Raw genomic sequence first — 12,245 nt, 5'->3', positions numbered from 1 at the left:
ACATAGAAGCCAGTTCGGTCTTGAAATGATGAAGCTCAATACAGTACTGAGGATGAGAAAAATACAGTTCATGGATCCAAAAAGCATTGCCAGTAAATGAATCACAGACTCCTTAGGAGCAGGGACACAATGCCACAGTGTTCTATTGCTACAGAGGGCTTCAGGTTTAGATCATGGAGGAATATCGAGGATTAGTCAGTCAGGCCTTAGACAGTGAGAACTGTGGGCACACTGACGTTTGTTGCCTTTCCTCAGGCATCCCAGACACCGCTTCTCAGGTCCTAGTTTACTTTGGCCCTCCACTGCTCCGGCTTCTTTTGAGGTGAGACCAGATGAAACTTGGAGTTAGCACCAAAATGTAATTTCTTGGCCTAGTAACCAAACTTCCATCCCACCTTCTTGTCTGCTTTCCCTGGCTATTACCAATGCTGGGGGTGGCCAAGGGTTGGAGAGACTACCATTTAGCCAGAGGAACTGGGTTCAAGCCTCTGTTTTTAGCTATGCGGACATGTCCTTGAGCAAGACACGTTCCTGACAGATATAGGGTGCTCTTAAGGGTTTACTTGGGAGGGTTTTAACTTGTGCCTGAGTAAGAATTGCATAATGAAATCCCAGTATTACTATATAAAATGTGTGGCATGTGAGCACTGTTTTATGGGGCCTCTCCCTCCAGCAATGACTACCCTGAAAACTGAAAACACACCTTCAGCAGGATGCGCTCACTTCTCTGCACCATAAATTTTCCAACCAGATGGAGGGTAGTCAAATGTGCAAAGATAAAAAGATACTGTAAATATGTCCATCCTCATAAATCTTTCAGATTATGTTTTTGAACCTCCCAGAGCCATTTTGTGGTCTGAATCTGATATTGTTTCAATCCTGAATGCCTCTTTATCAGTCCAAGGGTTTAAACTTGATTTGCTAATTTACAGCAATGCACTGACTTAATTACACAAAGGGCTTTGTGTTCTATAATATTTTTCCTTTTTGAGCACCAAATCTGAACAATGCAACCAATATTTTTACTGAGCATTGTCTTGCAGGTAGGTACCTGCGTATTAGACACAGCTAGATTCCAGCTATGTGCAATTAGCTGTCTAATCAGGGCTGCATAGATAAAAAAAAAAAAAGGGTTATTTTTTATCTAAATTCATTTCGTAGAGATCTTGTCTGATCAACTCATCATTGAGTCTATGATAAGACTGCTTGACATAACATTAGAGCTGCTTATCTGGAAGATGATAACAAATTAATTATTTGTGAAACCGGGCAAAATAACCAAACCACCTACACTCAAGATGAAACATTTTATACACAAAGTCCAGATCAGAAATTAAAGGCACAACATTTTTCATAAGGACTACGTGTTGTCGCTTTATTAATGCTAAAAGTCATATGCATGGTGTGTCGACTGCATTACAGGATAAATGAGGTCTCACAGTCCGACAGGTCAATAAGTATAAATGCAGGCGCTCTCACATGGCACAGAGAGGAGGACAGGCAAAAATCACATAGGACGGATTGGCCTTTACCCCTGCGTCTTGAGTCTTGTGTTTACATCCATAGGCCAGTAGCAAATACGTCCAGAAACCACCTGACAAATGCAATAGCAAGATACGATGCTGCATTTTTACCCAGAGGATCCCGCTCTGCCATGTGTTTCCTTGTCTCATCCTCTGGTAAACCTCCCAGAGGTATTTAACAGGTTGGGAGGGAAGGTTGAAGCTGAGACCTGGCTGGGTTTAGACCTAGTTGTGAAAAATCACATCCCCTTTACAGCTCCACAGAAACTGAAAGCCAGAGTGTCTGCAGCTATCTCTGCCACCGGTTGGGGAAACTGGGGTGAAAGGCCCTGCCAGCTTCTCCACCAGGCAGCGCTTGATCCAACTCCGCAGAGTCAACAGTCACAATCATACATCATACATCATAGCCCCAATTGTATTTGCCCAGACCGGCTGTTGCGGTTTGAGGCTGAGAATGACTGCCTGCAGCAAGAAAAGGAGCAGTATGAGGATCACAGGGACCTTACAGAAGTAGCACCAAAGCCTGAGCTGTCAGCTTACAAAGAGTAAGGGGTCATTTATATCTTAACAAATGCCTTATCCACTTCCCCTACAGCCCTGTGCAGCTCAGTAATTCTCCCCTTGCACCAGTCTCCTTCACATAAACCAGAATTACTTCATCCACAGACTTTGCCCACATTAATCTGCCAATTTGATGGCGTCTTTGGTACGGCTTATTCAGACTTATCTTGAAAAGTATAAATTGCTGTTGGACTGTGTATAAAGACAATGTGGTGGTGGCAGAAATGAAAGCTGGGCACAAGTTGATATCAAACCCTGTGCGACTGGTCTAAAATTTGTTCCATAAAAGTGTGTTTTAGTGCAGTTTTACAAGTCAATTAAGGCATTGTGTGTGTGTGTGTGTGTGTGTGTGTGTGTCCACGTGTGTGTGTGTGTCCACGTGTGTGTGTGTGTGTGTGTGTGTGTGTGTGTGTGTGTGTGTGTGTGTGTGTGTGTGTGTGTGTGTGTGTGTGTGTGTGTGTGTGTGTGTGTGTGTGTGTGTGTGTTTAGGCCTCCTGTCAAATCACCAAGTTTCTCAAGCATTGGCGCCCCATATGGCTTCACCACAACACCACCCTGATGCTTGAGACTGCTGAGTGTTTAAGAACTGGTGTGTTTGTGGTATGGGCACGTGTGTTTTTGTGCGTGTGCAAGGACGTAACTGGAACAAAAGTGGATCAACTTTCTTTTTCATTACTTTGACAAGGGTCTGAGTTGGAATGAGGGAATGGGTTATAGGTGCTTGAAAGAAAACTCAATTTCCTGAAAGTCATTTTGGTGCAGGATGTATGTGGTGTTGCGTTGAGTGAAAACATGCTGGTAGCAAGGTGAAAATCTCTGTCCACTCATCACATCAGTGTCTTATGTAGCTGCTTCTGCAATTTCAATTTTCCAAGAAGCTAAAACCCCAAATGAGCTCCATATCTCTCAAAGTCAGTAAACTTAAAAGACGACAGGCTCCGCATCACTTTCTTCCGAGCTACTCAACATTACTGTTGATGTGTGTTCTGTAACAGGAGAGCACCCAATGGTGCCTTCAAGAAATGGTAAAAGCAGACCATAGCTACCAAGATGGGTGATCTGAACAGTGCAGCAATTTAACATTTGTGTAATATACCACACAAAGCAGTTAGATCCTGAAGACAATCGCTCTCCAGAGAGACAAAACATTATCAGAGCCAAGCGAAGGGCAGCAGCAGGGCGAGCAATCCACTTCTACAAACAATAGCTTCCTTTATAATAATGTAAATCAATAACTGTCATTACTAGGAATTTCCCAACTTGTTCATGTTTTCCAGATGCTTGTGCACTGAAATATCATCACACAGTAGTTTCGAAGATCACTGAGAGAGGAGAGGAAGATGAAGATGAGAGATGATGAGGTCAGAGGTGGTGGAGAGAAGAGAAGAGGAGTGGCATTACCAGGAGAGCAGGGAATGCCATTAAAGAGTGGGGAAATCATACAAAGAGATGAGTGTCAGGAGGCGAAGGGGGGATGCTGGTGTGCTGCGTAGCCCAGTAGGCTGTGTAATCGGACAGATGCAGGGGGGGAGGATCAGGTGGCAGAATAAAAGTTGTCTGACTGCTCTCCTCACACCTCTCGCTGCATGACTGGTCCAGCGAGGGGGAATGCACAGTGAGAACAACTGGCCCCAGGCCCATGCTAGGGCGCGCCGCCAAAACCTCGGTCAGCGTGCCTGCCTGCTCCTCTGTATTTTTGGAAACATCCATTATGCAGGCAATTTGCCTTTAAGATCTCGGTGCTCATGTCTGTTTAAAGGCAGGCTAGGAGGAGAGGTATGTCAGTGATGCTCAGAGCCCAGCATGCTTTCACAACTCTGCCACCGCAGTTATTAAAACAGAAGCTCTGGATGTGGGTGTGTGAACAGCAGTGGCCTGTCAGTAGTATACAACCGTAATTTCTCAATTTTTGATTTACAGACGACAATTAAAGAGTCATCTGCTTCTTCTACGCTGGTGACGTTTTGTCAGAAGCCTTCAGAATATTCAAAAGATGCCAACGTCTGAGCACTTCAAATGAAACAGAGAGCACAGCACTAAAGGAGGCTTGTTATACTTGTGCCTCCCTCCCACCACCACCCCTCACCCAATGTGGTTAACTGCTCAGTGGGGAAGATAGAAGGAGCGTGTGTGTATGTGTGTGTGTGAGTGTGAGTTTGAGTGTATGTGTGTATGTGTGTGTGCATGTCTGAGGGATTTTGGTGTGTAATTCCAGAGGCTCCCCTTACCCCCTCCCAAGTTTTTCCTCTTTCTCAGACAACTTTTTCTTTTATTTATTTTTTTTCTAACCACTGGATTCTGGACTCAGTCTGTTTCCATATTGCAAACCACAACATTCCACAAACATGATGGAATCTTTGTTTTAGAGCATTTAAACGTTATTTTTTCCTCTTTTTTGACCCAATTTCCCGTATTTCTGCATGTCTATGGAACTTTACTTGTGTGATTGTGAAAGAAATAGGTACAGTGATAGACTGTGAAACATGACTTATTAGAAGAGGATATTAATGAAAGGGCAAGGTAGACAAAATTTCCTGACTCCTGCTTATAACCACGATAACTTTATCCTTTTTGGACAAAATCCTTCTTTCGGGTGTTATTCCTCCCGCATTCCTTTTTTAGCGTATCAATATTTGCTTGTCCTTTCTTCTGCCTGGGCAAAAGTATTTGGTTGCCACTTAAAATCATCAAAGTCTTATTAAATGTGAAAGAAACTTTGAGATGGGATGAGATAAAGATTCATTAACAACATTCTCCCGAAACCTCAAATGCAATTATTACGCTTAATAAGCAGTACTGGCTACACATATTCAGATATTTATAAGGGTAAAGGTCACTCAATCAATGTTTCCTATAACAAGTGATATACCCTAAGAAATGCTGAACTGAGCGATCACTGGTTAAAAGGTAAACAGATGCAATGCCATTATAAAGTGATCTCTGAGGGGAAAATATTGAATCTGGATGTGGGACCCCCCACATGTGTAAACAAGAAGTGAAGGGTAAAATACGGCAACCTCGACTTCAACGGTTGCAGCCACACACGACAGGGAAATCATAAAGCTGTAGTTTTAATTGTCCTTCAAATTGCTAAAGAGAACCGAACCAGCAAACAACAATAAAGCAGTGAAAACATTAAAAAAAAAAAATCTATTTCACATTCTCATCACTCAAATAGTGTCATTCAGAGGTGCCAGATAAATACCTTTTTTTAATAGATTATGTTCAGTATTTACAGTGTAAATCTTTATACAAACATCTAGAGATGAGACAAATGTTACTGTTACAGTTTTCTCTTTCATTTTTTTCACCTCTATATTGCATAAACCTAAAGCGCAAACCCACTGAATGTCTAACTTTGTATTTATCTGAAATAAACATTTTTGCAGTGTTACTGTCATTAAGTAACTTCCACAATCATTACTTAACAGGCTCCCACTGTTCTGATCTGAAACTACTCTAGAAACGGATTACAGTGGAAGCCTTCTATTTATGTAAGAACTGCATGTTTTGCTCCATTACTATTTGCATATCTCAAGGAGGCCAGAGACAGTGAGAAGAGTTTGGGGCCACTACCACATAGGTGAAAATCCAGAGATGAGACTGGGCCTGCAGGGGCAGAGTTACAACCTAAGTGTAAGTGGCCTCTGGGGACTCAGTCTTTTCTTACTGACCCGTCACCCTTTCACCCATGAATCAATGAACAAACTCACCTAAGACAAGCATGCACAGACAGGCAGGGCTGCAGATAACTGTGTCCTCATGCCACTAAGTTTTGACAGAAGCTCCCTTGTCCTGCATACGTAATGCATAAATGGCAAACTACTTATTCAGCAATACACTATTTGTACAGTGTCACAGAAGCTCAATAATGATTTTTACAGGCGGCACAAGGTTGGCGCTTCACAGTGAGGGCTAATGTATTGAGCAGTCAGGAAATTCTATATGCTTCCGCAAAACAACTAAATGCAAACCTACCATCATCTTGAATTTAAAGCATGTCGTGTGACGGAGTGAAGTAAATAACCGACAAGTGCAGTACAGTTTAACTTTGTTAAACAAATGTGACATTCTAGCTGGAAGTGTTTCTCATTTACAAACCCCGACGAGCTTCACACTGTAACCTTGTACTGACTGTCTCCTCGTCTCTGGAGTGACATTTGGTAAGAATGAATATAAAGTGTGACTTGTTAAGGTTGAGACTGGCAGAAATTTCTTAAATGATATCAGCGGAGAGTCTGTAGATCTTAAAGTACCTGCAGGCCACACTCATCACATTTCAACTTCAGGTCAGACTTTTGTTTTTAGAACTTCGATGGAGTTTCTTTGCATGCGTCCTCAGACAAGAAGACAGACAGTCAAGTTCCAACACGTGACTGTGAAAGGGGTTTTCCCCTAAACCTTGGGAAAGTTGGGCTGCGCAAATGCACCACATATCAATGCCAAATAAAACAAGCAAATTTTCTTGAAATACAGTTTTCCTGTGAGACTTCACAGCCGACAGATACACAAAAGCAGTATTTGTGAATGAACCTTTAGTCTCAGTTCGTGTTCGCAATTAGGAGAGAAGAATGTTCCAGGCTTTACATCAATGCACCAAGTGCGTGAGTACATTCTTACATTCAAATGGGTATAATTGTATATATGTGCATCTTTGTGAGTGAGGTTGTGCTGTATTTAAGCAGGCAAGTGCTTTCATGTATAATTTCGCATAATACACTGTGTGACTGTAGTGCGTTTTTATAGAGCGGTACATATAATGTTACATTACTAACCCATGAATCAAAGTGTTTAAGTCAAATTTAATGCTGTCTTGCCGGGGTCACAGACTGGCACACAGACATTTAAATCAAAGGGAGAGCAGATTCCTGACAGGAAGTGATTCATTTCCAAAAGACTTGGCACCAGGTAATATGTGATGTATGGTGAGAGAAAGCGCTCTGAAATATAACCTTCAGGGTGGGACGGAGACAAAAATAGGGCTTGAAAACCATCGTCAATAAACTTCCATCTTCTTAAGTTCCACTGCTTCAAACCACATCGCCAGATGCACCATCATGTCTCTTTACTCCTTCCCTTCGTCCTGTGCTCTTGCTGTCCTTTCCTATACTTTCTTTCTCTGTCCAGCCCACATCCACACAAAAGCCAAACTCTTCAGTTTGGCATTAGGCCACAGGAAGTAAGGGGCAGGTGGGGGGTTGGTGCGGGGAGGAAACAAAAACATTTGTAGACGATTTAGGATGAATGTTCGAGGAGTGGGAGCATGATTGACAGCCACGGTTTAATGCTGGAAGCAACACAGCTAACTCAAAGAACAAGATCGTGAGCTGAGGTTATTTGGAGTCAAGTGTTTTGGGGCAAACCTGAGTAGTTTCTTTCTCCAGCACAATTCCAGTACGTATGGTAAGAGATGGGCGGAAAGGGTAGCAAAGAAAAAAACAAAAAAAACACTGAGTAATATTTTTCTCCCTTTTTTATTCTTCACTCCAATTTGCACCAATGCCAAAATCAGTAGTCCCCTGGCCAATGGTAAAGAGGGAATTCCAGGCACAGTGTGCGTGAGTCAGTACCAGCATTTTCCAAATTCACTCTGCCTGCCTCTCTTTAAATAGCTCAAGGAAATGTCCAAATGACCTAATTACGACTCAGGCTTTCCTAAGTAGCCTGTGTCAATGCATGACATGGTATTCAAAAATACACACTGTCACACAACAGCAGGACTTTGGTGGTAGTGAAGCATGCTTTCCTTCTGTTTGGTTTTATTAGCAGTACTGTGGCACAGTGAGCCAGATTCTGTTTGTGTCTATGTTTCTCTCTGTTGTGTCTCAGCTCTCAAAGCTTTCCTTGGTCAGGGCGAACCTTCAAAGGCTCACTAGAGCTAAACGATCTGCCAGAGACATGACCAGACCACTTCATCACTCTTTAATCTATGTCACAATAGTATAAACCGCAAACTCTGTTTCAGTAATACATTCTACATTCTACATCACTTGAAATACAGTCAGACTACTACTGAACAGTGGCACTCTGAACAGAGAGCACTGATGGGCTGCCTTTTCTGAACAAACAGCATTACAAAAATTTTTCTATTCTGGGGTCCCAACTCTGGTCCACTTTAGCGGCACCCAAAGTAACGCTGAGAAACAATAACAATGAATCCTGTTTAAACAAAAGCCTCATTCATACAAAGTGAAGCCCAGTCGGGCTGAAATTTTTTAGCAGGATTCTAACTTTATCCTTTTACAGTGTTTGTTTGTTTAGTGCTGAGGGAGACAAGGTGGTATGCATCCTGCTCTAAACCACTTTATAGTAATGGTTTGGAAAAGCCATGACAATTAAAGCAAAATGAAGGGGAACGTGATGGACTAGTTGGAGTGCCTCACATTCCTGCAAAGCATTTTAACTAAGTGTTTTGTCAATGGGCCACCTTTGCAAGTGAGGCCCTTTTTATATGCAGCTGGAAAAACTATCTATAAATACCGAGCGGGGGCAGGGGGATGATGTCCTTGGGCAGTTACAGGATCTGAAATCAGATATAACACAGTTCAGTAATTCACCTGCAACAATTATGTTGCCTGGGAAATCCAAAAGTCACAATAGGGACAGGGAGGGAGGAGAGATGTGAGGAAGAGGAAAGGAAGTCAAGCAGAGAGGAGACAGATTTCAGCTCCCAGGGCTCAGAGTGCAGACTGCCAATCTACTTCAGATCCAGGATGGGATACTACAGTAGCTTTTCTGTAACAGATAGGGGCAGTTCAACAGGTTCCTTCATAATGTGCAATGGAAAGATGAACCTGCTGTTCACCTGTAGCTTGATCCTAGTAGACTAATAACATTAACTAAATTATAATTTGCTTTGCAGTGGAAGATTTAATTGATAACGGTCTGGACAGTTGGACTGTCATACTTTGGCAGAGACCTCAGCAGTGCTCTGTTAAACCGCTTTTCCTATCTGATCAATGACTTGAGTAGCAGAAGCCCACACTCTGATTTTTCCTAACACTCCATCCTCTCTCTTCATTATTTCCAATTTTTTTCTCTGTCTTTTGGTCCCGTTTTCTATCTTTTCCTCTCATGTCCCCCTCTCTATTCCTTCAATGTCGGTGTGGCTTGTGTCTTGCTGTGGCTGCAGCAGGAGGACTACCTGATGTGTCGCTGTGTAAAAAAGGACCAAGGGATCTGCTGTTGAAAAGGAGCTCTGTGCTGCATCTGCAGATCGCCTTACACGACCACTTCCTGCTTCCGACCCACTCCTCACAGGCAGCCCTGTGTGCCAATGCCGAAAAAAGCCCAAACAGAGGGGTTCAGTCCACCCAGGGGCCGAGCACAGGACCCTATTCATCATCTCCTCAAAGCGCCTCCCTGCTTCTCCCTGACCAACCTTGGGAAAGCTTTATTTTAAAATTCACAAATATTGCCCTCTCTGAGATAAACTAACTGCTCATTCCCTCTTCTCATTCCCTCTTTTCAGTGGTGTTCGGCAGACAGGCTGTGTCACTGCTGCCCCCAGTCTGGGGAGGTAATATTGTGCTGGTGTTAAGTATTTGTATGATGTCTGTCTGTCTGGCACAGCCACACATCTGCCATCTGTGGGGTTACATAAGAAGTAAAAGAGTGGAGCAAGGACCCCCACTGTCACAGTTAAACTTACAGGGGATAATAGGTGCAAGGTAAAAAAAACAAACCTAAAAAAAAAAAAAACGTCTGAGGGGGATGGGAGCAGGTGGGAGTGGGTATTGGAGTTGTGCTGCTATTCCTGGAATGCTCACTTTGTCCCATCTAGACCTGGAAACAGTGGGGAGGACAGGAGTTTTTGGATAGTGTACTCTACCTCAGACTATTTACACAAGGAGCCAAGGGGGCAGGGGTATTTAAGATTCTTGGGGAAATGGCGAAGTGGGCAAGTAACGCTCAAGACAAACAAACCCAGAGCATTAATGATGAGTCTGTCACAGGACTGGATGTTTTTGCTTTTCCTCCGGCACCTTGCAACTGGAGGGCAAACGGCCTGAGCCACAGTCTGTTTTCACTACTGTCCTTGTCGTTTTCTACTTTCGGTCGTTGGACACTGCCTTGTTTTTCTACTTTAAACGCATTAAAACAGCACCCGATATGTCCATTCCTACCAGGGGGATAGAAAAACATTTAGCTTGCCGGCTCCCTGGGCTTCCCCCTGGATGTCAGCCTCAGATGAAGGTGAGAAGAATGACGCTCTGTACCGCCACTGCAAGAAGCCATTCATAGAGCCACAACTCGACCACAGAGAGTGTGTAGCGTTGACCCATGGTGGCTAGAACAGAACCAGTACTGATCCAGTGCCTGCTGTTTCAACACGACACAACATCAGTATTGATCTAGTCCATGCTGGCAGCACAGCACTGAGACTACATGTCCACTGATTCAGCAGGATCACTGCTGGGTCTCACCGACGTAGACAACAACACCACTGATTCACCTGGAGAGACAGACTTCTGTTAAACACCTGCATGGATGAGGAGGAACATCAAGATCCCCAACTGTCTCCAAGACGGAATCACGGCAGCCTGTCAAAATTAGCTGCTACTGAATGAACTCTAACTGAGGCATAGCAGTGTATGCAACAGACCCAAACCTGTTTGTTTACAGGACTAATTTCTGGTTGATCAACAAACTCAGTCAACCCAGACTACAGTAAATTCTTTTGCACTCTCCCCATTGCCTTTGCCATGCTGAACAGGAGGCCTTATTATAGGTCAGTGGCTGAGTGGAGGCTGCAGAACAAACCAAAGGCCCTGGCAGAGCTCACGTTGTTCCCCTCAGACCTGCTCAGGCTCACTGGAGACCAGTGCTGGAGGCTGCGATAGAGAAAGTAGCTTCTGTGCATCAGCTGTGTCCAACCTCTCTGGCTTCACATGCCTGCGTGTGAGGCTGGCGGCTGGGCCAAGCCAAAGAGCGGCCCAAAGAGAATGCTGTGTACTTAAGAATATTTCTCTCAACCCATGTCTTATGGAAAATATACCTGTTCAGGGGCACTTAATCGAGTATTTACGTAACATTGACAAAGACAACACAACTTTTTCCTGCTGTGATATGTTCACCCTTCAGGATATACTGTGAGATGAATGAGTGTGATTTATAGCGAGTCTGTCAGATGATGCTCCACCAGAGGCTCCAAATACTAACAGAGCAAAAGTGCTTCTGATACATAAGTGTCTCAGTGCAGCAGCTTTAAGGCAGAAGGTTAAGAGATCGTTTGGATAAGGAGAGTTTACTCTTAAGAAAAAATCTATAAGGGCATTATTCATCATGAAAATAAGTAACTGTACTGTCATCACCACGTCTTCAGTCACAACTGTACCTGTACCAAACTGGACTTCATTATACTCCATCTCTCTGAGTCACTGTGGGAGCCGAGTGTCAAAGATCGACTCGGGAAAATTATTTGGATCTTCATGGTACAGCAAAACAGGATTTGCAGGCTGGAGTAATTTTTGTCCACCATCTCATGAATCATACTTTCCTTTGGCTTCCTATTTATACAGCTGCTGCACAACTAGGATCTGCTCAAATGCTTTACTCCTTGGTGACCGAGAAAGACAAGAAATCCAGAGTATTCAAGACTCACCTTCTCACATTCACTCAACCACCAATGATCCCCTCTTGACCTTCAAACACATGGAGGCATTTATGCCCACAAACGTGTGTAAACATAATGCTCCATGCACATACATTTCAGAAAAATCTTATCTGAGCAGGAGTCATGATTTACAGGCTCTGTTTTTCTACTTTGATTTAGTCAATTGACTTTAAAATGCAGGAGTTGAAACTGCAATGCCATATCAGACTGTCACAAAATGAACACTTGGAAAACATTAAGCAACTGCTTAACGATTGCTGACAGTGGCCAGTGTTAGTAGGACAGGATGCAAAATATGTGTCACTAAAGAGTAAGAATGATCTATAAAATCAGACGTTAGGATAAAGAAGGAAGCAAGTTACCCAAAGTGAAAGATGGACCTTCATATTTTTCATTGCAGCTGCTGTTTATCTTTATCATTGTTTAAATGGTTCACTGTATAGTGTTATAATGATGTTCCACTATTCTGATATTTTGTTAACTCAGTCAGTAAATCAAATGAAACAATTATTGTGATTGTTTCCCATCGCTTTTTGCTTTCCAAC

At 43.1% G+C, this 12,245-nt stretch overlaps 1 protein-coding gene across 1 annotated transcript in view; it reads right to left on the bottom strand.

Moving 5' to 3' along the window:
- The window catches only part of znf469 (zinc finger protein 469), a 43,310-nt gene that overhangs the window by 13,606 nt on the left and 17,459 nt on the right, over positions 1-12,245 (bottom strand). The gene's annotated exons all lie outside the window — the stretch shown is intronic.

Source organism: Brachyistius frenatus, unplaced genomic scaffold (genome assembly GCF_029030835.1).
Source record: "Brachyistius frenatus isolate BFR_SWC_R1_liver_20210118 unplaced genomic scaffold, ASM2903083v1 Contig_39, whole genome shotgun sequence".
In the NCBI taxonomy this organism is placed as follows: domain Eukaryota; kingdom Metazoa; phylum Chordata; class Actinopteri; family Embiotocidae; genus Brachyistius; species Brachyistius frenatus.
The sequence above is the reverse complement of the archived record's forward strand: the minus strand, read 5'-3'. Positions and strand labels throughout refer to the sequence as shown.